Source organism: Nipponia nippon, unplaced genomic scaffold (genome assembly GCF_047370975.1).
Source record: "Nipponia nippon isolate SJK-2023a ecotype South Korea unplaced genomic scaffold, ASM4737097v1 scaffold_2, whole genome shotgun sequence".
NCBI lineage: Eukaryota > Metazoa > Chordata > Aves > Pelecaniformes > Threskiornithidae > Nipponia > Nipponia nippon.
Genome location: NW_028262336.1, coordinates 96,235,409 through 96,262,879, shown reverse-complemented (window position 1 = coordinate 96,262,879; position 27,471 = coordinate 96,235,409).

Below are 27,471 nucleotides of genomic sequence, written 5' to 3'. Positions count from 1 at the left end.
TTCCTTAAAAATGAAACAGAAGCAATATTTTAGTTGCTTAAATAAAATCTCTTCATTTAAGGAAAAAAAAAGATATGTATATTTTCCATGATTTCTTTAGTTTTGAACTGTCCATTAGCAAGTTCTTATAACCTGGCCTTTAATATCATAAAAAGAATTTTATAGAAGAAATTAAGTATTTTTGTGAATTTATATGTAACTTTATAAATAATATCCCTACTTGCAGCTGGATTTTGAGTTTTTTTTAAATGCACTTCAAATAATCTGCGAAGTAATACTTAAAAAAATTAAAAACAGCTATGAATTTTAAGAATCTTTCCAGGTTTAGAAACAAATAGTCTAGTTACAAATATGCCTAACCATAAGCAGATAAGTTCGTCCATTTACATTAATTCAGTGTGATGGTTTAGAACCTGTATTTTTACTGCAGCACGAAATGAAACACAAAATCTCAAAAGCTTAGGATGTTTTGTAGAGAATAAATTGGTGAAATAAAACTTGACATGGCTCATATGACTGTTGCTGACACCTAATGTCCTAAGAAAACTGATTAAGTTAGAGATCTTTTAGAAAATTAAAATTGCCTTTTTACAATTAAAGTATACATCAACTGAAATTTTGAATATCTACTTAAAAACAAGTAAGTTGATTTATTGTTGTTGTTGTTATTATTATTACTACTACTACTACTACTACTACTACTACTACTACTACTACAAGTGTTCTATGTGGCAGCTGTTTTGAACAGATGCCAGATAACTTTAGGTTTGTATTCATGACATCATGCTCTAGTTAAGGAGAAGGATTACTATTGCCCTTCTCTGACATCCTGAGATGACCTCTTGCCTTCTTTTCTCTCTGCCTTTTCTTGTCTCCTTGGTCATGAGGTTCAAAACTGGGTCTCAGGCATAGGCTAGCTTGCATCAAGTTCTCTAATATGTTGGTAATCCCCTCTGTTTTGGGCTGTGATGTTTCTTTCTTTCTAATGATTGTGTGTTTTGAATTTTTTTTTTTCATTCTAGATAATGGTGCATTAAAATCATTAGCTCTTGTTTGCTGTTAATGATCAGACTCCTTTACTGATGATCTATGCTTTTAAATTTGACCTTTTCTTGTTGTCTGCTAAAATTTAGAGAATTGTGACAAATTCACAATAGCTATTTAAGCATCAACACTAGACTCTGGAGAGTTGTTTTTAACCTGCACAAAGCTTTTAGCTTTTTTTTCTCCAGTATTTTATCTGCTTCTGCTTGAATATATTTATGTGATGGTAGACTGAAGACTTCTCAGCTTGAGTTATTCACTAATATTTGTTATTATTTTAGACTAATTAAACTGATATAATTTAGGGTTTTTTTAAAAAGAAAAAAACACATAACACCCCCCTAATTAAGGGTAAGACTGAACTTCTGTACCTTCTCAAAGTCTTGTATGCATCAGCAGGATTTTTTAATTTGAACAGATCATAGGTATAAAAGATGAAGATTGCCCTTTTTGAAGTAAATATCAAACCTCCCACTGACTTTGCTGAGGCCAAGATTTCATTTCCAGATCAGCTTGCAGAAGTTTGTGAATAAAAAAAATAAATTGATAACTAACATTATTCAGAATGAATAATCCAACCAAGTCTGTTTAAGAGAATTGTCCAGGAAAGATTTACACCATTCATTTTAAAAGAAAGAAACAGAAAATTGTAATAAATGAGGTGGTGACTTTTCTGAGCTATAGCTGTATAAAAATATTTCCCTCTGGATAGAGGTGTTACTTTTATTGTGCAATAATAGTCTTCAATCTTGGGCTTCAGGCATTTTATCAGGATCTCAGTAAATGGTCTACCTTTAGGACAATATTTTATCATGATTGCCCTTAAAACTAGTTACTATTTATATGACAGAACATTTATAGTTTTGATGGTTTGGCTCATTGGACATAGCCATGCTACTGAACAGCCAGTGGTGACACAGACAGTTTCTTACATGAAACTGCTAAAAGAAAAAGCTGGTTTAAATGCAAGAAATTGAGTGTTTGCCATGAATGCTAAACCAGTTCAGCATGCTATTCCCTGAATCCCTAGAATATCCCATATTCCTAACTCCAATTTGAAGAACAGGCAATGGAAAAAACAGGCAATGGAGAAAATTCTCCAGTTATACTCTTTTGATTCCTCAAAGAGAGAAAGTGGGTAGGAAATACAAATGCTAAGTAAATAAAACCAAAGAAACAAATTGTGATACTGACTCCTCTACAGAACAACTTCCCACTCTTAACAACTCTTTTCAGAAGCCAGAGATCAGCCACTATAAAAAAACTATAAAGTGTTCAGAAGAGTTAATATTAAAGATATATATTTATATGAAAAAGGAACATGATGTTGTGGCAAACTGAAGTGTATTCTACTTGTATGTCAGTGCCCATTTAGTATGTAGAGAAAAATATCAGCAACAAACATGTAGCTATGCCATTGTACTGCTACTTCTCTGATATTATGTAAACAGTTTTAGAACTATAGCGAATCAATAATGTTCACTAAATCCTGTTTTTTTTGTCATTAACTTCTTAACTACAGACTTCTGGTAGTGACAGAGAGTATGCTGATTAGTCCTTTGTGAATACAGTATTTTAAATTACCAGATGAATAGAGTTTTAGTTATTTTCCTCTGTTTTCACCCAGTGCCACTGTCCTTTTCAATGTTTCAATGTCCTATTACAATGTTGTCTGGAGTGAAAAAGAGCTAAAACCAGAGAGCCAATAAGGACAAATTTTGTTAGGGGATTAATTTAATTAAACTTAGTGAATCCGAAGGGAGAAACTTGAAAGAAGAATTCCTTCAGAGAAATTTTATCCACAACAAAGGTTTTAAAGCCAGTCTGAATACTGTATGTCACATATGACATCATCAGAAAATGCTTGTATCTCTTAATATATGTAGAAGAAACAGAGTTTCTGCGTAGAGAACATGTGCCAGATAGATTCAAGCAGAAGGACTCATCTAACCTAGCTTTAGACCTCTACTATGCAGCTGTCAGCATCTGAACTAGTCATCCTACATCTGCATTGGTAGTCAATGAAAAGAAACAGGGTCCTTTAGAGCACTTTTGCCTTAATTCACCTGACTGAGGACAAGACAAGGGTTTCATAGAGGTGCCCACATCAACTATACAGAGGTGAGAATGATTAGCTCAAGCGAGTGCCCCACTGTCTCTTGCTCAAGCTTCAAGCTGACCAGACACCATGTGAAAACAGTATAACAGAGCCTGAGCTAACAGCTGGAGAGCTGTGGTCTCCCATTTTTGACTGCACACTCCTATCAGTAAAAAATTTTTGAGCATGCACCCCCAGTATATATATTTGTTTATTTACAAATTATATACATGTGTGTTGGGTTTACATGGTAAGGTTTTGGTAGTAGGAAGGTGGGCTACAGGGGTGGCCTCTCTGAGGCAAGACATGGGGCTGCCCCCCTGTTGGACAGAGCTGGTTCCAGCTGGATCCAAAATGGACCCACAGCTGGCCATGTACTAATATATTATGTATATTATAAAAACATATGGAAAAATATATTTAAAAAATGGATAAGAGAAAGATGCAAAGGATGAACTAAACATTATTTTAAAAATTGTGTTTCATTTGACTTAATAATGGTACAAAAATACTTTCTTCCCACACCCCAAAGGATTGTCTTGCACACCCCAGGGCATGCACGTATCCCACTTTGGAGAAAACTGCCTTATACAGTAGTCTTCAAGTTTTACTACCTGATTTAGTTTTCTGTTCAGTTTGTGCTAATAAGTAACAGAACAGTATAGTGACATATACTTCCACTTGGTTTCAGCCACTGATTTAATAGGTTTGTCTGTGGATTTTCTGATTGGATGTGAATTTGGCCCTTCCAAAATCTCTCAGGTTCTCACAATGAAACCAAATCCTTTTAAATTTTGTTTTGAGCATACACATCTCTTAATCCTTCTTCAGGTTTGAAAAGCTTTCTTTCTGACTTATGAGGAAAACCAAGAATATAAAAATTCACTCACATACTACTTTCAGTACTTTTTAATAACTTATACAGGAAGTGGGATTTCTCTTTCCATATGTTTAAAAAGAATCTAGTTGTGTGTTTATTTAATCATTATACTGACATTCATTTCTTTCTTTTCCATGAAAGAAATTATATTGAATGAAGAAAGGCTGTTGGTCTTTCAAGAAATTTGGAAGATTTTGTCATTAGAGAGAACAGGAATGGAAGGAGTGTGGACTTGCTGAAGTGCGATCAGAATATTGTTTTTGTTCAGGATCTGTTGTGGAAAAGGGCCCAGAAAGGAAAAGAGTAGGAACATTTGAGAAATCTTGAGAGCACTCTTCCCACAGTGAAGGTCACAAAAGAAGTGGTGAGAGATGTAGACCACAGTAATGCTATGGAGACCACCAGGAGGAAAAGGCCTGGGTCTTGAGAGCATTTCAACTTCCTCTGCAGAGATGACCATCTTCTATCGACTCTATAGGAAGTCCTCAGTCAGCTGCAGGTGACATGAATTCCCTGTAAATGTTTAATGGTGTGGTTGAAAGAGAAGCAATGAAAGTTCTTTCTTTGTCTCATTAAAATCAACATCATTCATTTTCAAACTTGAGATACCTCTGTCACATAAACCCTTGTTTCTCTACTGCTTATTGCTGTGAATTATTGATATTATTTGTCACACATTATAAAGGCCAACATCACACAGTTGGGCTTTAGCAAGATGAACGTTGTGCTTGCAGAGGGAGCAACAGTGCATAATGTACATGTGAATTCAGGAACAGACAAGCTCACCTCTTTATAGAAAGCTTTTACTCTTGATGCTTTATTTGTTTTGTTGAAGTAGATATTTGTAAGCTCAAGGAACAAACTGTATAAAATATCCTGCCACTTTTTTTTGATAATGTACACATGAAAATTCTGTTGAAGGAAAAAATAAAATTAAGAGTTAAAAGACAGTTTAAAATGCACCTTAAAGGAAAATGCAGATTTGTTTCTCCAAGTATAAAATCCCACCTCTACTATCCAGAACTAGTGCTGTTATCCCTTGTTTTATCTGTAGATTACAACTTCAACAGTACTTCTGATTTAATTTGTGGGGTTTTTTTCTATTCTTAAAACAGTGTTACCCATATTGCTATGTCCTATTGATTTGCCAAGCTTACAATTTTTCTTAAACACATAATCGTTTACATTATCTGTTGAAGAAGTAAGAAAACTTCCCTGCTGAGCTATGACATCTATCACCATGTTTGTCATTTCTTGTCATCAATGATGCTCTCCTACATACTTATTCACACATTTCAAAGGATCACTGATATGGTAACCACTCTCCGCTTTGGTATTTAGTGGTATTCAAAAAAGCATTTGCCGTTGACACCGCCTATGCAATGTAGTGTAAACAGAACATTAAATAAGCCTCATTTTAATGAAGAGACATTTCAAGACAGCTTAAGGGAGAAATAGTGGATCTAGTTCCATTTATGAACTACACAACTAAAAATGGCTGTTAGTATCACTGTAATTCTATTTTTCTACTGGCAAAGGTCAGACTAGAGCAGGAATATATTTATATGATGTTATTGTAACAGACCTGTAGTTTGTTAATTGAAGTTTCCAGCACACATGTCTGTGTCAGTACTTATGGTGATAACACACTGGTGAATGCAATACAGGTACAGGAAAAATAACTGTCTGATACTGTGGCCATTTACATACCAGATGTGATCAGGATCTCAGTTCTGCTTATATCAATTTCATTTCCAGCAGTACTGTGGTATCCATGGAAGAACAAAAATGCAAGGAGATATTTTTGCTAAACTGTTTTGTTACTTTGCCTTTCCACCTCCATTCAGTTCATTTTTTTTTCTTGTCAGCTTTTGACATGTAACATAAAATTTTCAGAAGTGCCTAAGGGCCATATTAAAAAAAGGACTGAAGTATCTGAAGTGGGACTTACTCTGCAGATACCTACAATGAAGAGTGTGATCCCAAAAAACCCTGTACAACCTCTGTAGGCATCTTATGATTCAGATGTAAAGTTTTCTGGGCACTAGAAACATATACCCAGAAGTTCCTAAATCCTCACACAGTGAAGTGCAGCATCTGAGTTTTCTGGGGGTAGAGAAATTAGGTATTCCTCTTCTTAAATCCCTCTGGAGTTGGCTCTGGGAGGCAATCTCAGAGTATGCATAATACAAGAGACACAGAACTGACGTTTTTCAGACTGCCTTAGTATTTGCCAGTCTCCTTTGATGCACTGGTGGAAAAGAAAGAACCCTTTAGTTTTATATCCTGATTAGAAATTTCACCAGGCTGCTTTGTTCCCTATTGTCCCTGAAAGACTTTGTATTTCCATTTCTCAGCTTAGTGAAGCAGACTTATACCATTAGATAACACACCAGGTGGGGAGATCACCTTACCTTTTTTGTAGAAGCCGTGCCACAATTCGGACTTAGATTCATTTGGCCAGAAAAAGGGAATAAAAGAATCTATAGGCTAGCAGTTACTGTGAGTGTGAATCGCTGCTTTCAAGGACTGTTTAGCTTTTTAGATTAGACTTTCCTGGCCTCCCAGTTGATTTCTCTGAAGAAACAAGCTTATTTTTGCTCTCATTTGCATTAATGTGGCACCTTATTTTTTTAGATTTTAATGACTTATGGGGGAATTAGTTTCAAAAAATCACTTAGGAACTTCTAAGTATTTGCTTCTACACTGTGAACTATAGGAGAGGTACTTATTTCACTATACTATCCCTTATCAAATAAGATGCTGTTATATTGAATGTAATAATAATAATGATCATTATTTATAATGTATATAATGAATGTATAATAAAGTATTGGATCTTGTTTTGAATCTTAATGACCGTTTGTTTGAGTCCATTTAGGCTGTATTTCCTCTCTCATTTTGCTGTATTGTCCTGCTAATGGCACAAGAGCATCACACAGTGAAACCCGGATTGCTTGATGCTGCAGAGGAAGCAGCAGGAGCTCCTAACCATTCCTTTTTAGAGAAGATGAGCAACAGCCAAATTACTCATCTTGATCACAGAACTGGCTATGTCTGCTGCCTGAGTGTGTTGGCTCCAGGTGGAAAGGGAGAACAGACTGAACAGGAAGACCCACCTCATCAACATGTGGCTTGGAGGCTGGTGCCAGCGGCGGAATTTTGGTTTTTTCGACCATGGAGCAGTTTACATGGCGCCAGGCATGCTGGAGACAGATGGGGTTCACCTGTCACAAAGGGGAAAAAGGATCCTGGCCCAGGAGTTAGCTGGCCTAGTTGAGAGAACTTTAAACTAGATGCAAAGGGGGAAGGGGATAAAACCAGGCTTGCTTGGGATGAGCCTAGGGGTAGCATGCCTGTGTTGGAGAAGAGATCTATAGCCCAACTGAAGTGCATTTACACCAATGCATGCAGCATGGGCTATAAACAGGAGGATCTGGAAGCCACTGTGCGGCAGGAAAACTATGATATGGTCGCCATCACGGAAACATGGTGGGATGACTCACATAACTGGAGTGCTTCAATGGATGGCTACAAGCTCTTTAGAAGGGACAGGCTAGGAAGGAGAGGGGGAGGGGTAGCCCTGTGTGTTAGGGAGTGTTTTGACTGTCTAGAGCTTAATGACAGTAATGATAAGGTTGAGTGCTTATGGGTAAAGATCACAGGGAAGGCTAACAAGGCAGATATCCTGGTGGGACTCTGTTACAGATCACCCAACCAGGACGAGGAAACCGATGAAGTATTCTACAAGCGGGTGGCAGAAGTCTCATAATCCCTAGCCCTTGTTCTCTTGGGAGACTTCAGCTTACTGGATATCTGCTGGAAATACAACACAGCAGAGAGGAAGCAGTCTAGGAGGTTCCTGGAGTGTGTGGGAGATGATAACTTCCTGACAGCTGGTAAGCGAGCCAACCAGGGGAGGTGCCCCGCTGGACCTGCTGTTTACGAACAGAGAGGGCCTGGTGGGCGATGTGGTGGTTGGAGGCTCTCTTGGGCTCAGCGACAATGAAATGATAAGAGTCTTCAGTTCTAGGAGACATAAGGAAAGGGGTCAGCAAGACCGCTACCCTGAACTTTAGAAGGGCAGACTTTGGGCTGTTCAGGAGTCTGGTTAAGAGAGTCCCTTGGGAGGCAGTCCTGAAGGGCAAAGGAGTCCAGGAACGCTGGACATTATTCAAGGAGGAAATCTCAAAGGCACAGGAGCAGGCCATCCCCATGTGCCGCAAGTCGAGCAGGCACGGGAGAAGACCGGCCTGGTTGAACAGAGAGCTTTGGCTAGAACTCAAGAAAAAAAGGAGAGCTTACCACCTTTGGAAGAAGGGGCAGGCAACTCAGGGGGATTACAAGGATGTTGTGAGGATATGCAGAAGATCAGAAAGGCGAAGGCGCAGCTGGAACTTAAACTGGCTACTGCTGGTAAAGACAACAAAAAACGTTTTTATAAATATATCAGTGACAAAAGGAGAGCCAGGGAGAATCTCCCTCCTTTGTTGGATGCAGAAGGTAACCTTGCCATGAAGGAAGAGGAGAAGGCAGAGGTACTTAATGCCTTCTTTCCCTCAGTCTTTAATAGTCAAGCAAGTCATCCTCAGGTTTTTCAGGCCCCTGAGCTGGGAGATGGAGATAGGATGCAGAGTGAAGTCCCAGCTGTTGAAGAGGTGGCGGTCACTGACCTGCTCCTCCACCTGGATGCGCACAAGTCCATGGGCCCAGATGGGATCCACCCGAGGATAATGAGGGAGCTGGCAGAGGAACTGGCCAAGCCACTCTCCATTATTTATCAGCAGCCCTGGTCAACCGGGGAGGTCCCAGATGACTGGAAGCTAGCAAACGTGACACCGCTCTACAAGAAGGGTCGGAAGGAGGATCCAGGGAACTACAAGCCTTTCAGTCTGACCTCGGTGCCGGGAAAGGTCATGGAGCAGGTCACCTTGAGTGCCATTATGCAGCAAGTGCAGGACAATCGGGGGATCAGGCCCAGCCAGCATGGGTTCATGAAAGGGAGATCCTGCTTGACCAACCTGATCTCTTTCTATGACAAGGTGACCCGCTTAGTGGATGAGGGGAAGGATGTTGTCTACTTGGACTTTCGCAAGGCCTTTGACACAGTCTCCCACAGCATTCTCCTGGAGAAGCTGGCTGCACACGGCTTGGATGGGTGCACTCTACGCTGGGTTAAAAACTGGCTGGACTGCCGAGCCCAGAGAGTGCTGGTGAATGGAGTCAAATCCAGTTGGCGGCCGGTCACGAGTGGTGTTCCCCAGGGCTCAGTACTGGGGCCGGTCCTGTTCAATATCTTCACTGATGATCTGGAGGAGGGGATTGAGTGCACCCTCAGTAAGTTTGCAGAGGACACCAAGTTGGGTGGAACTGTTGATCTCCTGGAGGGTAGGAAGGCCCTGCAGAGGGACCTGGACAGGCTGGGTCAATGGACCGAGGCCAACTGTATGAGGTTCAACAAGGATAAGTGCTGAGTCCTGCACTTTGGTCACAACAACCCCATGCAACGTTACAGGCTAGGGGAGGAGTGGCTGGAGAGATGCATGGTGGAAAAGGACCTGGGGGTGTTGGTTGACAGCTGCCTGAACATGAGCCAGCAGTGTGCTCAGGTGGCCAAGAAGGCCAGTGACATCCTGGCTTGTATCAGGAACAGTGTGGCAAGGGAGGTGATAGTGCCCCTGTACTCGGCACTGGTGAGGCTGCACCTTGAGTACTGTGTTCAGTTTTGGGCCCCTCACTACAAGAAGGACATAGAGGTGCTGGAGTGTGTCCAGAGGAGGGCAACGAAGCTGGTGACGGGTTTGGAGCACAAGTCTTATGAGGAGCGGCTGAGGGAACTGGGGTTGTTTAGTCTGGAGAAGAGGAGGCTGAGGGGAGACCTTATCACTCTCTACAACTACCTGAAAGGAGGTTGTAGCAAGGTGGGGGTCAGTCTCTTCTCCCTAGTAACGAGTGATAGGACGAGAGGAAACGGCCTCAAGCTGTGCCAGGGGAGGTTTAGTTTGGATATTAGGAAAAACTTCTTCACCGGAAGGGTGGTCAGGCATTGGGACAGGCTGCCCAGGGAAGTGGTTGTGTCTCCATCCCTGGAGGTATTTAAAGAACGGATAGATGTGGTGCTCGAGGACATGGTATAGATGGACTTGGCAGTGACAGGTTAATGGTTGGACTCGATGATCTTAAGGGCCTTTTCCAACCTTGATGATTCTATGATTCTATGATTCTATGATTGTGTTCGTGCGGGGGGATGAAGTGGGAAAGGGAACAGGGAAGGGGACAGTACGGGAACCGTCTTCTTCTAGCAGTGTATAAACTGTTGTGCTAGCAGTAAGCTTTTGTGCAGCTCACCTGAGTTGTGGTGATAGCAGCTGTACTGTCCCAACAGAACTGCTCCTACAGCTGAGTCACTGCTGAGGCTTTTACAACATTGAAGAGATCATTCACACAGGTCTGATTTTCATGCCGTTAGTAAACACGCAGAATCTGGAGAACTTTCCTTTACATGAAGCTCTGTTAGGTGGCTAAAAGCTGTGACTCAATGGTGTGTATCATTCCTTAGTGGCCTGAATAAATGGATGGGACCTCCTTTACCAAAACTGGTATAAAGCCTGTCCTTTAACATTTTTTTTTCTTTTAATATTCAAAGCTGTGCTTACTTCCTAACAATGAATGAGAGTTAAAAAGTTTTCCACAGCAGCAAGTGATGCACAGTGGAAACCTTTTGCTAGGATAGAAGCTTTGATTTCAAAGAAAACTTCTATTCTTTAATACTGTCCATGTAAGTGGGGGGTATCTATTACTGATAGTGAAGTACAGCAAGAAGTTTCTATCCTGTGTGCAATCATTATAGATAATAATAATAAAAAAATAACTACTCTGAAATAAAAGACGTGCTGCATTTGTACTTTTTGATAGCAAATTTTAGCGTGAGCCCCTCAGGATTCACATGGGCAAGAGCAATATAAGATTACTGCTGAGGATTGACTGCTCAATGGCTTCAATACAGCAGGGAACCAATTTGAGGGGAAAAATGATTTTAATAAAAAAAAAAAGCAATGAAGTCAGGGAGTTTGAGAATGAAATTTAGAAAATGATTTCTCATACAGTTCACCCCTGTGTCACTTCCTCCCTTGAGTGTCAAGCAATGTTGTAAAAGGTGTTGCTATAACAACACTAATTAATTATAGTGGGATTTCATGTGTGGCAGTAAAAAGCCAAGCCACAGTAGTCCTATTTTATGTCATAGCCAGTGGTGTAAGACAAGAGGTATATAATGCTGAGATCAAACATGGTGCAGTAATTACCAAGAAAAGCCAGCTTGTGTTAAGGCAATGCATAAATATCTACCCTTACGTTTTGGATACATGAATGACCCTCAAAAATACTGACATTTTTCACACTGTATATTAGAAAGTAAATCAAAACAGAGTGTGAAATTTGTGCAAAATAGTAAAGACATTGCAGAGCTATCACACTTTAAAAATCGTGCTTGTCATACACCCAGACTTGTGCTGAATCTAAGTCACAGGTTTAGGCACATCAGGAATTCCGAGGTGACTATGAAATCTACCTTGTGATGTCTATAAGCTTGAAAAAAATAAGAAGAAATATTACATATCAGTAAAAAAATACCTGAGAATGACATTAGCCGGGGCTTTGGTAAGACTTGGCTATCCTAAGATATTACTGCAACTATGAAGAGGAATGATTCTTCAGGGAAAGTTGGTGCTCCTTTTCTGTGATTGTTAACAATATATGTTTTTATTTTCCTTTTTTTTTTTTTTCTTAGAAACTTGTGATAAGAGAGCTTCAATTTAAAGAAGTATTTCTCACTACAAGGAGTAATGTTTATTGAAGAAATGATAAATTTTAGAGTTACTCAAAAAGACTCCACATGTTTAGGAGAGATGATTGACATCAATATGTCCACTTTAAAATGTCCAGAACCATCCAGAAAACACTTACATGCCTGTGCCCTGAGCACTGAAAGGTGGAGAAGAAGGATTATATGAAAACTGCTATGCCAAATCAATAAAATATATTTGATAAAGTGTAAGTATCTCCCTCTCAGGGATAAAGACATTATGCATTGGATTAATTCTTATTTCTTCTTTAGGATGAATGTCTATGTTGATCTTCCCAAATATAGGAACCTACATTTTCACTTGTTCGAAGTAAGAAAAGATGTATCCTATTCTAAGTCTTTTTTCATGATAGAATGAGTCATAATTGCTCTGGAACATAAACAAGAAAGACACCCATATGCTTGTTAGTCATCTTCCTGCAATCTCATTAGACAGTCTTAGGTACATTTTTAGATGCAACCTTTGCAACATTACAGCCTAAGTTTTCATTCACACTAGTGTAAGAGGAAGAAGCTAATCAAAACTGATTAAGCAAAAATAAGGCAGAAGCCTGTAGAAAAACGTTCTCAGTTTTAGTACTTTTTTGGTTCTGTGTTCAGTATTATTATGGGCTTGAGTCATTTTCACAAGTGATGCATACCTCACCATTTTGATCAATGCTAGCTTTTAATCATTTTGTAAGTTCTTACCATTGAAGAGGCAAAAGAAAGCTAATGGGTATAGAAAGACACAGGCTAAATGGAAATAAAACCTCTGAGGATCACTTAGGAAATCTAAAGTAGATGTCCAATAAGTTACAAGACCTGTAATTTTTGATTGTCATTGACATTTCCTATAATGAACTGTGTTTTTTATTGAAGTAGCATGTTCCAGCTTTTGTAAACTCATACAGGTCTGGGGTATTCTGGCTGTAAGTCTACTCAAGCCTTTATGTGTTAACTGGCAAGAGCAAGTGCTACCAATGCGGGTCTAATCATAAGTTTATGTGAATGATTGTAATAGCTACAGTGCTGTTTCAGGATATTCAGAACCATCATGCAAAGAGTTTGGATTTTACATCTAGAACTGTTGCTCTTCTCATCATTAATGACAAGGTACAATGCTTCATCTTGACAGGTAGTAAATTTCACCTATGTTTAGACACTTTGTCCAGCTGATGACACAACACACAGATCAGTTTACTGTATGTTTGCATCAGATTTCAGATCCTGATCATCAGAACCACGGACAGATCTAGGAAAAAAAAAAATATCCTGGATGATCAAAAGGCAAGTTTCCAAAGGCCTGCTATATATCTAAGATTTTAATTTTGCTAGGAGAAAACCCTCTATAATTCATTAATCCATTGGCCAATACCAATGTTACCTGGATGCTTTAAGGTACTGGAATGCATCATTCTCCAGTGAATATGATTAGAAACACTGACCTGCCTGAAAAGTACACTGGTTTCCAGTAAAGGTTTACTTTCTGAGGCCAAATTATGGAGCAAGATCCTTTTGATGAAAATTACTTTCAGAAAAACTGAACAGATGAATCAAATTTATGGACTTCACAACTGCTTATGACATACCAAAAGACGCTAGTCTTTTGATCAAAACACCTGGACGTTTTTTCCAGTGAGGAAGGTATGAAACAAGCTCATGGATATGACAAATGAGTGGTCTTTGTGCTGTCACATGTTATCCAACCTGTGCATCACAGACTCTTTGTTCATTTATTCAAATAACATCTGTCTCAGTATCCATGCTTGGCCATTCTCAGAATTAAACACACATCGAATACCAATGCTTGAGGTGGTTTCATCTTCAGCCAAGGACAAGGAAAACGATACCTAATGGGTTCCTCTTGCCTAATGTTTCCACTGTCATTCAGTTTTAAATGCATTTGAATTGTAAGATACCTCGGTATTTGGTACTCCGAGATTTTACAAATGCTTAAAAAAACCTTGCTGCCAATGTTAAAACTGACAGTGAACTTCAGAATAAACTAGCTGGCTAAGCATGAAATAAATATGCTTGCATGCCCCAGATGCTCTTATTTGTCACTGATCTTTCACCTTCAGAACATTATGATCTGGCATGGTACCTTTGATGCAAACACATCCTACCACAGCAGGAGAACAGAAAGTAATGCTGCTATGAGGAAAGGGTTCAGGTGTTCAGTTTATTTTTTCTTCTTGTTGTTTGTTTGTTCTTTTTCCCTGTAAGTGGGTTCTTTGTTGTCTGTTTTACTGTATACTTTCCTGGTTTTGACCTTCCATACTACCAGTGAGTCATGATGAACAACTAATGGATTAGAATCTGTTTTTCATAAAAAGGGGAAATAAGACAACCTGCCCTGCAGCTTGGACAAGAGAAAGCCATGAAGAAGCACTTTGTAGGGAAGTGCCCTCTACGGAGTTTCCGTAGAATCCAGTTGACATTGAACACCACCAGCGAAACACCTGCCACTTGGCTTGACAAGTCCTGCATTCACTAAGTAGACAGATAAGCCTGGATGCAATTTTATGGTATTCATTGTATTTTTCAGTCTGCAATATATCAAATGCAAAGCTGCAAACCGATTTGTTTAATTCTGTTTAAATTATCAACATTTTAATTTATTTCCATTTTCCTGTATAGGGAATTGCTTTATTTTCTGAAAAGTGCATATTCTGGCATGGATTGATGACTCTGCTACAGATGAGCAAGAAGCCCTAGGTGACCCGTTTACCCTTCCCCAGTAGGGTACCAGCTGCCAATTGCCCCTACTCTGTGATGGCTTGTCCTTCTTCTCACCTTGTCATCAAGCCAAGACTGCACACTGTAGGAGCACAGGTAAGCATCTGCCTCTCTAATCACTGCCAACAGCTCTCCATTATCAGCTGCCAGGGGTGCTTCGAAGAACTGTGCACAACTTCCTCCAGATGCATATACCAAGCATTTTTATGTCTGCAACAAATTCTGCCTTTGCAACACAGGGAAATCTCAAATGTCAAATCTGTTTCCAAAGTTGCATTTCATCTCACCACGAAACATAATACATTAGTGCACTTTTTTTTTTTTTTCCACCTTAACTGGCAAGCATTCCCAACTGGACTAAGTACACACACTTCATCTAAATAATAGAAATATCTTTTCTGTTGAGATGATCTTCTGCAACACAAAATTAAAGGGATAAGGTCAGCATCCATTGGTCATCTTTAAGAACTTATTGATTTTGCCTTTGATAAATGGACAAGGCTACTTCATTGTCTGCCATATCTCCTCATGGACACCCTACAATTTACTTCAGATATTGAGAAAAATATTTAATTATCCAAGCTGCTTTATTAGTCAGTGATCATGTAAAAATAGGGGCTGTACTCCTTTCTGCTTTCAGACAGTCCTATTGATTTCATGCAATGGTGACGGCTAGTGCCTGGGGACTGCTGTGCAAAATAGAGGCCTTTGGGGTATAAAAAATATCAAAATACATTTCAAGCAGCTGCTACTTTTAAAAATAAAACCAAAACAACACCCCCCTGATAACAACAGCAAGATCCTCAACTCCCTCATGTCAAAACCCAGAACACCCAAGTGATCAGAAAGTTTTTGTTGTTTTCAGATGCAGCTCCTGGCTTCAACCTGATAATGATTGAGGAACAGATAAATTTGAATTATGTTTAAATTAACATATTTAAATGAAAAATAATCTCAGGAACAACCTTAGCAATATTTCCCCTGATTTCAGTGTTTGTGTTCCAGGGAACAAAATCAAACTGAAATAATAATTTAATTATCCTAACTTAACTGTTGTGCCATTCTAATCATTCTTTAAAAGTAAAAGGAAAATTTTTGGGTGAAGGATTTGTTAAAAGTACTTGTGCAAGAATATGAGCAATGTCTTTATTTCCAGCACATAGGAGACTATGACCTAGTAGTCTTCCTCATCATATGATGTAAAACATTTTGCTTATCATCATCATGATTTTCTTACAACAAATAATACATCACTAAGACTGACTGTAAAATGTCAAGAGAAAATCTTTTTACCTTTTGAATAAGCTAACAGCAGCTTACAGAGGAAGGTTGATTTTTGCAGAATTCTGATCTAAATATTTTATTTAATTTTGTTTGTGTACACATTCATCTCTTTAATTGCTTGATCAATTGCAATATCTCCTAAGACATATAGTTGTTGGGTCCTTCAGTCCTGTTTCTTACCAAATGACAAATCACATGATCAGTACGGTCTGAACCATCTTGATGTTTTGCACTTCTGGCCAGGAAATTTTCAGATACACATTTTGATATACTCAGGATGATTGATAGCATTTGATGAGAAGTTTTAGTACTGAAATTGTCAAAATTTGAGGCACAAGAACAAATGCAAGAAAGATTTTCCTTGTAGGAGTTTTAAAATTTGGCTAAATTGCAGAATGAGCAGGAAGATGTGAGATTTTGGCTTCTTCAATCTCCATTTTACGAAGAGGTCACCTTTCTGAAACACTTGATGAAGCCTGTACCTTTCCTTCTGGTATTTTTCTTTGCCACATTTGATGGCCTTGGGCTTCACACACTGACTGTTGTGAATGCCAGTTTAACTATCCATTTGAAGTACAGAGGCTCTCAGTAATGCACTAAAAGTGAATTTCACTCTCAGAGGTTGTCACAGATTTTCATTATTATCAAATTAAGGATTATAGAACATAACATAAGGTTCTTCGTTGATTGGTCAAATATTCAGTTCTGTGGTGTGATATCAGTGGTGAATATTCAAGCAGTTTTACAGTGTGCCAGACTATATTGCAATGTAAATATTGATCATACACAATTTCCTTACCATTTGAAGGAGAAAAGACATTATTAGTAAAGATTGGAAGTGTTGGAAATATGCTTTATGGTCTACATAGGATGGATAAAAATTGCTTCAAGTTTTCTTGCTTTCTGTAATTTGCAGGGACAAAAGGATAAATAGTTTTTCCTAATTTAATCTCCTTTAAACAAAACCCTTGTTTATAATTGTGAATATAAAGTTATATTTGTGCCACATTTAGAATAGTCCTGCAATTTTTTTTACCCTACTTATTTTTTTATTTCCTGTTTGGTTAGAAAATAAAAATTATTTTCATTTAAAAAAGCAACCCTCCCTAAACTCTTAAAAATCCTGAATAAAAGCTGTTTTATTAGAAATTCTCAAAGCTCTTATCTCTGACTTGAGTTTATTTCCAATACAAATACATTAGTATGGAAAGATAGGGAGGTGTAATGTCTCTGTTAGAGATATTGGTAGATGATATATATTTCTTAACTTTCAGCTTTTCTAACAGGAAGCAAATGGAGCTTGCGAAAAGCTGGTGTCTCTTTTATTATTTCTGTATTCCCTAGAACAATAGATGTTTTTCCCTCACCTCTGTATTTCTAAGTGGAAAGGTTAAGTTGCCATAGTACCTGCCTTCTTCAGAATATTGTTTTAATCCTTTTAGTTAAAACCAGCTAATAATATAGGAACTCAGTATCACTGCTTTGGATTTTTCACTCTGCTCTGGAAGCACAGATAAAGTGTGGGCAGTCCAAGACAGTTTTCTTTGCTTACCAGATGTGAGGGAAAAGACCATTAAATGTTAATGAGAATTACAGTAATTCAGTAAAAAAAAAAAATAGAATTATGATGGCATAGTCCACTATTCATTTATCTTTAATTCATGCAGAAACAATAGTTCACAGGAATGTAAATATGAGACATAGGGCTTCCCCTGATGGACGCGGTGGTTTTCATTTATGTTACTTGACTTGTAAGAATTATCCCAAAGGTTGATAAATTGTTCTTTTGTTTTAGAAGTCTCAGAAGATAAAAGGAAGAATATGTCTAGTTCTTTTATACAGTTTGGCTTGGTTTTGTTTTTTTTTCTACTTTATTATTTTTATAGGGTGAAAATGAAATGAACCAAAAGACGGTAACTAAAGTCATGTAAGAGCATATTCTGATTTTTATTATTCATACTGTGTTGTTAGCAGATGATAAACAAGTGGCACTGGTCAGTATGGTAAGTTCTCTGCACAAACAGTCTGTGATTTTACCTAGTGAATTTTGTCAGTCCAATCTTCATTCTTCCCCTGTTACACCTTCTTTTGAAATGGCAGCTCTTGCATTTGTTATTGAGGCAGCAAATATCTCATTTGGAGACTTCAGAGACTTTGAAAACACAACTTGAGTTCTCTAGCCTTTCTCCTTTTCATTAAAATTGTACTGTCACATTTGTTTCCAGAGCAGTTTTTATTCTAAATTGCTGCTGTGAACATTTCCGATTCTGTCTTCCTGCAATCTGGTCAAAGACAACTGAAATCTGATTTTCATGAAGTGCTGCAGCAGGTCACTTTGAGGTATTAGTCTTTTCAGCTTCTAAAACAAAAAGAAATTTTCTGTATTAAGTTTTTTTCAACCTTTGCTAGTCATGAATCACAAAAAGCAACTTGAAGGAAAAGATATATTGAATTTGAGTGTAAGGCACAGTCCAATTATTTCTGCAAGCGCATGTCCTCGAGACACTGTGTCAGTGAATGACTGAAAGAATGATGACACAAGGGATTGGTAATGACTTCTAAACTCTTCTCCTCAGGTTAACAGTTCCAGCCCACTGGAGTTTAGTAGTGGCAAAAGTTGTTAATTACTACAGGTATTTTCATTTCCAGAAAGTAGATCTCTGAATCTGCCCTTGAAGATAAATGGCCTCATCACAAAAAAATAATTCCCATCTTTAAAGGTAGTGTTAGTAGAGGGCGAGGTGGACAGGTGTCCACAGTGTGGGACTCCAGAGCTGTCCCAGCTCCCAAGTTCAGCTGCCTGTACCAGCGATGCGATGACTGAACATCCCAGGGACAGCTTGGGATGACTCTGTCTCCTGGGCCTTGCTTTCTGCTGCACAGGGTGGGCAGAGGACAGTGATATTCCTGTATGCTCCAGTCTGCTTCCTTCTCCAGGTGACTGAGGAAGTATGCTGCAGCAAACACATCATGCACAGCTGCAGAGAAGTCTGAGCTTTACTCATTCAAAGTCAAATCATGGGAGTGAGGCTTATCTTCATATTGCCTGAGAAGTAAGTTTGCCTTGCCAGGACAGAGGCATGCTGAAGGTTCATACAGGGATATCCACTGCTGGATAGACTTCAAATGTTGGAAAGGTAAAAAGAGGACTTCAGTACTTTGTGTTTTAGACTGTATAATCCCTTATCGCTTTCCTGTGTTATTCCTGCATTTTTGGACAGAGCTGTATCCACACCCCACAAGGCAGCATATTGGCCCTTCTGCACTACAGGGGTTTTATAAGTGGAGCTGATCAATATTTATGTCCTTATTTAAAACCTTTTTTCCATTTAAAATGGCCTTTGTCTTCAGGGTCAACCTTTCTATGAGGAAGATTTTTAAGATTTGCTTGTATATGTATGTTTTTTTCCAAACTTTTACTGGAAAAAGTAAAATAATACACCATACTTTTCAGTAAGGCCTCAAAACCCTTTCCAAAGGTAGGCAGCATTAGGTGGGCTAAACAAGGGAAAAATTAGAAGAAATGGAAAATATACATTTTGAATGCCTGCATTTTTTTCCACAAATGATTATTTGAGGTTTGGAAAGAATATGGTAGAACAGACATAGAGATATGACACTTTTAGATTTTTTTTTTTTTTTCCACAAATCACCCTTCTCCTTCCCCCATATATTTGGAGTAGCTGTGTTTTTACCTCTCAAAATGCTAAAAGAAATTTATGTATGTACTTACCTGAGAATATACAGAGAGATATGTATAGGAAGGCTGTATAATACGTTCAGTGCAAAATTATAATCATTAATAATTTGCTTATCTTCAGGTTCACAGTGCTTCCAAAGCTTCAGTTTGAAATCGCTGCCCTGCAGAAGTCCATGGGAGCTTTGCTGTTGACTTCAACAAAGTCAAGATTTTTGTCTTCAATGTCTTGGACAGAACATTTGTTTTCAGTGGAATTTTCATCAATGGTTGGTACTACCTCATCACTGTCCAGATGCCCATGGAGATTTTGGGCAGGTTTTTATGAGGCATTCAATTCCAAACTGTTTTTTTTTACAGGCTGGAATTTCAACAACTGAAGTTTAATTAGCTGTGCCTCCTCCTTCTTCTCCCAGGCTTTGAACAAGAAATTCAAATTAATTTTTTTTCTTTAGAGGAACTACTTTCAGTAATGTGCCTTCTTCAAATCTGTTAGAAAACCCCATATTTTCTGTTTTATCTCTTTCTTCCCATTACCTTAACGTTGGGGTTGCCCTTACTGCCTTCTGAAAAGACATGTGATTTCGCTGCAGCTTCAGTGAGTGGTATTGCGTTTTTTTTTTCTGCTCCGGCAGGTCAGAAATCTCTAAGCCAGAACAAAGATCATCTGAGTAGATCCAGAAGGTAGGGCAAGCCTTTGTTTCATTAGAGATCCCGTGGGAATGATGACCAGGGCACTGGTCCCATTTTCTTTCATTTTAGGAAACAACTTCAGAAAGCACTGATGTGGGAGGGGTGATACATCATTAAGCTTGCATGAGAGGAAAGTCTATATTGTGACAAAGAATAGTGTGCTTCAGTCTCCTAATCTTTGCCATCACTATTTTTACATGGTTTGTAATGTTGAAGTACTGCCAGGAGCTATATTCAATTTTGTTATGGTAAAGCAAGTTGCTATGTTTTTTTGTCTGTAGTTTAGTTATAGCAATATTGAGTATTGCACGCTTTGTTTTTAATTTTGTATATTCTCTACAGAGTCTCTGAAGCTGAAATATTATAGGGGATGAGTGGATGTTATTTCAGCACAGATTTCACAGCTGAGCTAAAGAAATTCATGCCTCTGAGTTGAAAGAATATAAGATACACACAAGCATCAAAATAGGAGAGAGATGAGAGAGAAATAGGCAGGAATAGATCCTTGAAGACGAGAATAAGGATTCAGAGAGTGATTGTGGAAGGAAGTCAGAAGCCAGTATGTGACTCAGGTAATAGAGTGACATCATGGGGAGAGAACATGAAGAAACAGCTTCTAGCTGTAAAGTGTTAGGACTTAAGGGAGGGAAAGATGTGAGAGTTAAGAAAGAATAAGTCTGCAGAGGGAGAAAGGACTCAGATATTGACCAAAGATTAACAATAGGGGAGGCAAGCTAAAGATGGGCTTTAATTGTAAATTGAGAAAAAGAATTGACAATACTCCTTTTTCCTTTACTTGCCCTGTCTCTTATGCTCTCTTATCATTTACCACGAGCAGAGTTTTGCTTTGAAAGGATATGAGAGATTTCATGTGACCCATGAGCTTCCATTACTGATATCATTTGGAAAACACTCAAACATTAGAGTGAGGATCTTCAGTACAAGGAGGTATACTAAATATCAGCATTGTCTCACCAAAGTAATGAAATTAACAAGCAGGCTAAAATAGGGAGCAAGTTGGAAAGGAGAGTGTCTCCATAAACTAGACAAATTTAGACAACTCTAGAAGATTTAATATGTTTCAGACCTTAAAGAGCACTATGTAAGGCTCCCCAATTTAAAACTATCTGGGTATCTCCTTGACTTAGGCAGGGGGGAAAAAGGGAGAGTCCAAATTTATGAGTTAATAAACAGATTTTATGTGCTGTTTTTTTGAGTAATTTCATTTGCACAGACATGCGCAAACTCATTTGCAAAGGCAAGTGGCCAGATGCTTGTCAGGCTTATTTAATTGCCTGAGTGTCAAGCCTTCAGCCAGGGGGTCATATACAACCACACACGCTATTTCATATCTCTGGCAAGAGCATGGATTGAAATCTACCAGTTTCCATTAATCATGCTGCAATTCACAAACTGTTCACCACAGTCATCAATCAGATCTATATGTGCAGTACAGTTTGCAAAGGGTAAATTCATGTACCTTATTTGATTAGTCATGCTAAGTGTGATAATATCAGATCTCCATTTTTTCCTCTTTGTAGGCATTTTCATCAGTGCAAACATGTCCATGGGATCACTGTGGTCATCAGAGTCTTAGAGAAAAGCGCATATTGCTTTTTCTGCTGGAAAAAGGGAAAAGTGATGATATAGAAGTTCACTTCTTAATGGGCCATCTAGTCTTTATATTCTAATGTATCTTGTGTTGTGAAACTTTTATATCTATGTAAGTTTTCAGTTTAGGGATCACTGGCCATATAAAGATGTTCAGTTCCAGGTAACCAGCTTTGTTTAAAGGTTCTAAACCTTTTAGTTGTTATTGTTTTTTCTTCCTCATTATTTTTTTACTGTCACAGACAATAGAGCTCATCTCATTAAAGTCCAATGTATAAGGTGGGCCAGCAAGCCAGTAGCCAACCAAGTACTTTATGGTGAACAGTTCCTTGAAACTAGAGATTGAGCTGTGCAAAGACACTCACCATACAGTTACTTGTTAATACAAATCTTCAATTGACTTTCATGGATGAGTGAAATGGTGTGGAGAGGAAAATTTTACCAGGGTTACATTTGTCATAATACTATGCGATTTGGCTGGACTACAAATTAGGTTGCTTTAAAAGGCAATATGGAAGGTAATAGTTTATTTTAATAGTTAATAGTCACCAGCCTGATGTACTGAAACCTTGCCCAGAAGCAAGCCCTGTCCCAGTGGTCTGAGAAAGATTTCTTAACAAATTATTTTTATTTATATTGTCTCTCATCCTGTGGTTTCTTTATTTCAGAAAATAATGGTGTTAGTTAGTTTTATTTTTAATCTAGCTTTTTAAATTCTAAACCTTGTCAGTGGTTCTGACGTGCTCACCTCAGAGGAAAAGTTCAAACAGATCCACTTTGATGCTGTCTGATTTTGGGTCTTTTTTACATTCACCTACCAGTAATGCATTTGAGAGTCTGGGCAAGATGAACTGTCAAGCCTTTAGAAAGACAAACTAGAAATAAGGCTTTATTAACTTTCTTGGCGGCCAGACATAAGAAATGCAGCATATTTGTATTTATTTATAACAACGTTTGTCTGATACTTCTGAAAAAGGAAAACTGGTAACCTCTCTCCTCATTTAATTTGTTCATTCTCATCCAATTTACCCCTTCAACAGGTTTGTAGAAATAGGTTCCCAGTGAGCAGAGTCTTGTAAGTGTGAAATTTCTTGAATCTTCAAAAAAGAACCTAGAAAGTTATATTGTAACATATTGAATCAAACTAGATTACTCTTAATCACCGTAAGTGGCAACAACATCCTTACTTCTTAAAAGGAATTTACTTGGATCACATCAAAGTAACAATCCCAAATGAAGATTGACCTGTGTAACTGTGATCCCTGTACTTTTCTGCTTGTCATGCTTTAATCACATAAGCTATGAAGATGCAGGAAAGAGATGGGCTGCCTGGTTGCATTTTGCTTGGTTATACTTACTCATATGATCTTCATTTCTGCTTGACAGCAGGTAGTCTATAATTTTATCAAGGATGAGAATATATATCAAGTAAAACCAGGAGATAGGGGTTAAGTTCTTAAAAATAGAATGACCTCTTTATTTCTCATCATGCATTTCTCCCCTTCTGTTTAAATAGCTTACTACCCTTCAAGTAAGGAAATTAAGTGGTCGACAGATGAATCGTGCTGTTCCAGGTACTAGAAATATATACACTTGAGACATGAGGTTATTAAAATGTCTGCATGCTACTTATTCCTCTGAAAAGAGTGAAAAAAAATCTGCTCAAATACATTGGTGGTTTTAGGAAAGCCCAGATTAATTAATAAAGACTAATCATTTACTGTATATGCCAAATAGTAAAACCTAGGTTTGAATTTTTATATACTGCTTTTATTTCCTCAGTAAAACACCAGTTTGATCAGTGTTCACAGGTGGACTGTCTTGGAGGCACCGAAAGATGATGGATATATACTCTAGAGATGTCAGGTTATTAAAACCGTGGCAAAGTGATGAGCCTGAAGCCATGGACATTGCTATTGCCTGGTATGGCTTCACGGGCCTTTGGACTCTGCTTCTCTCAGTTGTACGTCTGCTGTTCCTCCCATTTGTACATCTTTGCAGGCAGTTGCCTTGGAACTTTTCATTTTCTCCTGCTCTACAATCTTTTCGCCCTTGTCTATGCCTCTCTGTTCTTTTTTTTTTTTTCTCCTTTCTCTCTGCTTTTTAACCTTTTACACACCTTAATGTTGGAAAAGCAAAACCGTGACATGATATTCTCCTACATACCTACATTCATGACTAACCAAAAAAATGGAAAAAAAAAGTTTTCCCTCTCATTTGCTACATTTCTATGAACACTGAAGGTGAAGTGTAAATTAGACCTAAGTTGGTTTGTTTGTTTTTTTTTTTTCTTCTGAGTTTTCTTCTTTATTTTTTAATGGGTGTCTGCACAGTTGCCTTCAGGTTCTGAGACTTCTGCTTAGGGAAAGCCAATACAGAAGAGTTGATCTTTGGCTGAGCAAATTTCAAAAGGTTTAGAGGATTATGACAAAAACCAAAACAAGCAATCCTCTACAGACAAGGAGAAGGAGCAGCTAAAAAAATAGTATTACTCCTATATAAAATTCATTACTTCTTTTTTAACTGTCCTTCATTACTGTCTGAGTTCTGCTTACATCTCTAGGCAGAATGGCAGAAGAGCATAGGTTGTATGTCTTACCTAAGTAAGATATTCTTAGTCTGTGAGTGGGTCTCTATCAAATGGATGAATTCCTCTTGTCATGTAGTTATTTTACATCCCTCCTTTCTACCATATGGAGTCCCATATCAAGTATTTTATTCATATCTAAACTGCTTAACTATCATGTGAAAAGTTTCCAGTAATGCCTATGCCTATGCTGCCATGATGCTCGCAGATCCTACAAAGAGCCCAGAACCAGATGCAGCAGAGGTATAACACTGAGGCTAGGGTGAGATCTTGGATCAAGCAAAATAGTAATTCTATTCTACCTGCAGGAATATGACAATATCTTTGAACAGCATGACACTGTCCCATGAGCAGCAGTGGCTTAGATCAGCATAAAGTTGAGCATTTTTGCAATAAGGTCAGATATATAGGCTTGTGAACGTAACATTAATGTAAAGTCACTGAGGACACTTTCACTTCAGTAACTGCTGACAATCTCATTTTTCTGCTCTTTTTCACTGAGGTTAAGGTCTAGAGTTGTCCCACCTAAGAACTACTCTCTCATGCTGTCTTTTTCTCTCCATTTACTATAGAGGGAGTTAACTACTTTTCTAACTTAGAAACCTCAGGTGAGTCCTTATCAGTGGAAGTCTTATTGCTTTTTAGCAAATTTCAACTTTTTTAGGAAAGTTTTAGTAGAATTGTGCACATATGCACTTGTCTGTGTGTGTATGCACAATGGAGTTTAGAAGTGCAGTATCATACAAAACAATATGGGATAATCATCAACAAGAAAATATTAGAAAGATGAGAGTGTTTACATCTTACATGTTGAAGAAATGGCCATCCTTGTAAAGCTTCTTTTAACTCTATCCTACATGTCCCCTTTCATGTTCAGCTCAAATTACCATTTGCTCAGTGCTGGGACCTTGGTAGTATTCAGGGAAATCCTGCCACCGTGCAGATGCAATATGCTTCCTCTTCATTCCTGCTGGGACTGGTTTAAAAAAGTAAGGAAATAAGACTCAGAAAGATTTTAGAGAGGGTTGTAAATTTCTGGTGGGAATGGATCCCACTTACCCCTAAGTGAAAGTCCCACAGACCCCTTACCCTTTTATCCCTTTTATGTAATTACAGTCCATGTAATACACAGAGTTAAAAGGGAGGGGAAACTTAGTTCGTAGGGCATGAAGCCAGATGTAGACAAATTCAGTCTTCTGCTAGCTACAGTGTCAGATAAAATACACTTCCCAGATCTCTATGCATGCCTAGTATAAAGAAAACAAAAGGCTATTTAGCTGCTTCCCAGACTGCAGAGCTGTCCAATCTGCTGCTAAAAAACATAACCACATCTAAAACAATTAATATTTTTGTTTCCAGTGTGAAAAATTATTTGTTCTGGATGTTAAATGGTTGTCAACAATAACAAGCATTTTTGCAGTTCAGCCAGAAAGCATGCATCTTCTCAAAAGCGATGGCTGATGCAGCTATTGTGCTACAGTCATGACAATGACTGAAGAAGGGCCTTGTGATTCTGGAAGGCAAACAAAAGAGTCTGAAAAATTTCCCAAAAGACCTAATCTCAGAACAAAAATACCTGAGTCAGTCAAGTCTATCCTCAGACTTTTCTGATCCTAGAATATATTTATATTGATATTGATTCTTTGGATCACTTAAACTTCCAAAACTTCAGTTGGAAATGTATAAAAATAATAGTTATCAAAATCTCAGCTGCTTTTGGAACTCCTGTCAGTTGAAGTCCTAGTTCCCCATCTGACTATACAGCAGCAGATGTTTTAGTCTCCATGAAATTCCCGGACCTCATCTGGGATTTCCTGTGTTGCACAGATTCATGTCCTTAGGGTCATTTGTAGAGATTTTCAGAGGAGCATCACAACCAAATCAAGGCCTTTCTCCTCTCTCCCTTCCTCCCTCCCTCCTTTTTCCTTTTCTTTTTCATTTTTTCCTTTTCTTTTACTTCGTTTTTTCCCCTACTTCTTTTTTCTTTTTTTTTTTTTAATTCATTTATTTCTTTATTCTTTCTTTTTCTTTTTCTTTTTTTCTTTTTTTCTTTCTTTCTCCCTCCCTCACACACCACTAGGAAAAAAGGATGCACTCAGGTAAGTGACTGCAGTGTCACTTAGATTCATGTTTATTTTGTCAACTAAATCAACTCACATCAAACCTCAGAAATACTCTTTAAAGCACGCAAAATATTCACCTGTAATGCAGTGTAAGTACTATGCTTACATGATACATCTGGAGCTCATATTGTGGTCATATCACAGATCTATTCTGGTCTATTAATGCCTATAAAACCAGTGTAATGGTACCTTGGAGCTGTTTAGCTGCCAGGGATCCCTCAATGTGCAGCTGCTGCAGTGTGAATCTGAAAAAGCTTCTCTGTTCGCTCTGAGTTTCCTAGTAGCCATATGCTCCTAACTGGGAAAACGTATTGCCCAAATTAATATCCCTGAGCTCCTAGTAGCGTACCTCTATGCTATACCTAGTAGCACATCTCTAGCTTGCTTTAAATACAGGTCATTATTGCTTTCCCCTACAATTCACATGAAGATAAAAATTGTCTTAAAGTCCTTGTAGCATTTGCCAATTGTAACTAAAGCAGTAAGTTTGAACAGAGCCAAGTCTCACCTACAGAAATGCACATTTCTCTTTTAATGCAGTTGATCTGTGACTGTTATTAGCTGAAGGAATAGGGCTTTTTCAGTACACGGAGGAAGCCTTTGTACTGTAACACCAAAGTGAGACTGATGGCCCATGAGAGATACCTTTGCACTTCTCCCAGCTTACCCTCATAAGAGAGAGAGACACACACACACACAAATTCAAAAGTGGGCATACAACATTTTTGATAGCCTATAATTCACTTGCTTTTTATTTTTGGTAGGATTATTTTGTTTGTTTTTTGCACATGACATTTTTCATTTGAAATATATAGTGGATTTTAGTTTATGAAAGCTTATTGAAAATTTAGTGCAATACAGTATTTTGG